Consider the following 4,225-nt stretch of genomic DNA (forward strand, 5'->3'; position numbering starts at 1 on the left):
TTCAATCCAGCCCTGGATGCGCTCACCAGTCTATGCCAGGAAATTTGGAAGACAGCTGGCCAAGGGATTGGAAGAGATCCGTATTTGTTTCCATTCCCAAAATAATGGGATCCAACAGAATGTGGAAACTATTAATAACTATCATTAATATCATATGAAAACAAAATATGGCTGAGAATTATTAAAAAATGGCTAGAACAGTATACATAGATAGGGAACTGCCAAAAGTTCAAGCAGTATTTAGAAGGGGCTGTGGCACCAGGGATAGCATTGCTGATGTCAGATGGATCTTGGATGAAAGTAACGAATACCAGAAGGATGTCTATTTGTGCTTTATTGACTATGCAAAGGCATTTGACTGTGTGGATCATAAAAGTTTGTAGCTGTCATTACAACCCTGTTATGTCACTTTTTGATTACAATAAAAGTTTTCAGTAAACTTTAAAAAGTTGTAGCTGACATTGAGAATGGGAAACCCAGAGCGCTTAATTGTGCTCATGTGAATCCTATACCTAGAATAGGAGTCTATTGTACAAACAGAATAAGAGAACACTGTTGTTGTTGTTGTTGTTGTGTACCGTTGAGTTGGAACCTATCCATAGCTGACCCTTCTGTGAGTTTTCAGAGGCAGTTAGTTGCATGGGAGGAAATTACCCATAATTCTTCCACAGAGCAACTGGTAACCTTGAACCACATGCATTCAAGATTGCAGCACAGCTGCTTGTCACTAGGCTACCACTGTATGGCTTAAAATGAAGAAGAGAGTGTATCAGGATTGTATTCTTTCTATGTACCTTTTCAATCTATATGCTGAACATATTAGTAGACAAACTGGACGCTATGAAGAATGTACCATCAGAATCAGAGGGAGAGTCATCAATAACCTGTGTTATGCAAATCACACAACCATGCTTGCTGAAAGTAAGGAGGACTTGAAGCGTTTGTTGCTGAATATCAAGGAGTGCAGCCTTCAATACAGATTGAATCTCAATGTCAAGAAGACAAAGATTCTTACCACAGGACATATAGGCAACGACATGATGGATAGAGAAGAGACTGAAACTGTAGATAACATTGCTTGCACTAGCAATTAATATCCTTGGTACCAGTAGTCAGGAAACCAAGAGACTTAGTGCACTGGGAACGTCTGCAGTTAGGGGCCTCTCCAAGTTATTGAGCAATAATGATGTCAGTTTGAAGATGAAGGTGCATCTGATCCAGACCATGGTCTTTCCTATCACTTGCTATGCATCTGAGAGCTGAACAATGAATAAGGAGGACAGAAGAAGAAGAAGAAGAATTGATGCTTTGAGCTGTGGTGTTGGAGAAGAACATTGAACATTCCATGGACTGCAAAAGAAAACTAAATATGTCTTGGAGAGAGTGTAGCTAGAGTACTCTTTGGAGGCAAGACATACTTCAGATATGTTGCTAGGAGGGACTATTCCTTGAAGAGTAGTCTTGTAGATGGGCTCTAATGTGTCAGGAAGTGTGTGGATGCCACAGGATAGGACAGGATTCAGATCCTTTGTCCACAGGGTGGCTATGAGTTGTACTTGACTCAACAGCATGTAACAATAACAACAATTATTTTGTTTGTTGTTGTTTGCCATTGAGTGACCTGAGACCTATGGAGACCCTATGTACATTAGCTCTGAAGCCTGCCATCCTGAGCCAGTCTTGCTGGCTCCAAAACACCAACCTCCATTGCCCCCGTTATTTTATCAATCCTTCTTATCCAGGATCTTATTAAATAAAAGAACTCTGGTGGCCTAGTGGTAAGAAATTGTGGTGCTAACTGAAAGGCATGCTGTTTGAATCCACCAGCTACTCCACTAGAGGAAGATGAATGGTCTCATCCCATGTGATTTTTCAGCCTCTACAAACCTGCAGAGATCAGCTATGAATCAGTTCTGACTTTACGGCACATAACAACACACAGTGAGCACTGTTAAGTCTTTCTTTATACTGAGTTGTAATGAAGATTCAGTATGTGCTACCAGAGGGTGGTTTACACAAAGTTTTGCAGCCTCAACCTGAAGCCCAGACTACAGTCTAGATGCCCCTTTAGGGTGGTGTGGAGTAGGGAGCAAAGAGCTAGACTGGGCCAGGCCCTGGGCCTTGTGTCCGACTCTACATTTCCTGTGTGAGTGGGAACAACACAATCACCTGGGGGTGCATCTATTGACTCTCAGTTGTAGCCATATTTTCTAGCTTCCTGTTATCAACATTCGTCATAGTCTTGTCCCACAAATCCTGGTACCTTTCCTACCCCAGGTTATTCTTTTGGGTTCTGACTACAATCTTCATTGATATTGTTATTGTGTACCATTGAGTCAGAGCTAAGCCACAGCTGACCCTCCAGCAGGTTTTCAGAGACGGCAAATTACAGGAGAAGAGATTGTCCATCCTTCCCACAGAGAAACTGGTGGATTGGAACCTCCGACCTTTAGATTGCCACAGTTTGTTTTGGGGTTTTTTGGGGGGGTTTGTTTTGTTTTGTTTTTTTACCACCAGGACACCAGAATTTTTAATTTTTTCATACCTGGGTATGCTTTGCTTCTTGTAAAATTTTTGAGCATGCAATTTGAATCCATATATTGTTAGGTGCTGCTGAGTTGAATATGACTCATAGTGACCCTATGAACAATAGATCTGAACCTTGTTCTATCCAGTGCCATCCTCACAATCTCTGACACACTCAGGCCTATTGCTGCAGTCACTGACTCGCCACTGTTCCAAGACTGATGTTCCTGTCCAAAGAATAGCCTCTCTGGGCAGCATGATCAGGTGTGGGAGACAAAGCATTACCATCTTTGCCTCCAAGGAGCACTCAGGCTGCACCTTCTTTAAGACATATTTGCTCGCTCTTTTTGTAGTCCATGGGGTAGTCAATACTCTTCTCTAATACCAGAGTTTAAAGGCATCATTTCTTCTTTTGTCATCCTTATTCATTATCCGGCTCTCAGAGGCATAGCAAGTGACTGAAAATACCCTGGTTTGAATCAGGTGCACTTTAGCTCTGATATAATTGCACCTCGGTAATTTGGAAAAGTCCTTGACTGTTGACTTTCTCAGTGCAATATGTCTCCTGATTTCCTGACGACTAGTACCAAGTGTATTGATTTGGATTCAAGTCATTGACAATTTTTCTCCGTGACTATTGGTCTAGTGGCTAGGATTTTTGTTTTCTTGGCCTTGGGATACAAACCATATTAATACTAAGGTAAAGAAGACTGACTCAGAATTTTAGTTTATTCTTTATTTGTTTAAAAATTATTTATATGTATATTTGGAAGCAGGAGTGGCATCCATTTCCTAAATAAAACATGCTTCTAGAAACTCTATGAACTTTGACAAACAACGATAGTTATAGAAAGGCTTTTGTTCATAGGGTTCCTATGAGTCGTGCTTGACTCAATGGCAATAACAACAACAACAACATGTTTCACAATAAACAATGTCAATATATAATTTGTATATAAATGTCATCCATTTTTGTATACAGATTCAATTAAATATGGATTTAATCTATATCTAAATACTTTTTAAACAGATAAATTATTTCAGTACTCTTCTCCAACACCATAGTTCAAAGTCTTCAGTTCTTCTTTCATACTTAGTCTAATTCTCAGATGCATAACAAGTGACTAAAAAAAACATGGCTTGAATCAGGCACATTTTAGTTCTCAAACTGATGTCATTGCTCCTCAGTAATTTGCACAGGTCTCTTACCATAGACTTCCCCAATGGAAATAGTAGATGAGTGTTTCCCAATGGAAACAGTGACTGAGTGAAAGGATGGATGGTGGAGGACCAGATTAAGGAACAAAGCAAGGCTTCAAACTGGTTCATTCTGGCATGACCTCCTGCTGAGAATCTGAGTCACTTGCTGCAGAAGATCAAAGACTACAGCCTTCAATACAGATTGCATCTCAACATCAAGAAAACAAAAATCTTAGCCACTGGGCCTATAGGCAACATCACAAAAGATATAGAAAAGAGCAAGACTGTTAACCACTTCATCTTATTTGCATCCACAATCAATACACTTGGTAGTAGCAGTCAGGAGCTCAGGAGACACGTTGTGTTGAGAAAGTCTGAATTCTAGTACCTCTCCAAATTGTTGAGGAGTAATGATGCCAATTTGAGGGTCAAAGTGCACCTGATTCAGGCCATGGTCTTTTCAGTCACTTGCTATACCTCTGAGAACGAGACGGAGGAT

The sequence above is a fragment of the Elephantulus edwardii genome, unplaced genomic scaffold (genome assembly GCF_000299155.1).
Source record: "Elephantulus edwardii isolate Elephantulus edwardi_28Jun2011 unplaced genomic scaffold, EleEdw1.0 scaffold00079, whole genome shotgun sequence".
In the NCBI taxonomy this organism is placed as follows: Eukaryota; Metazoa; Chordata; class Mammalia; order Macroscelidea; family Macroscelididae; genus Elephantulus; species Elephantulus edwardii.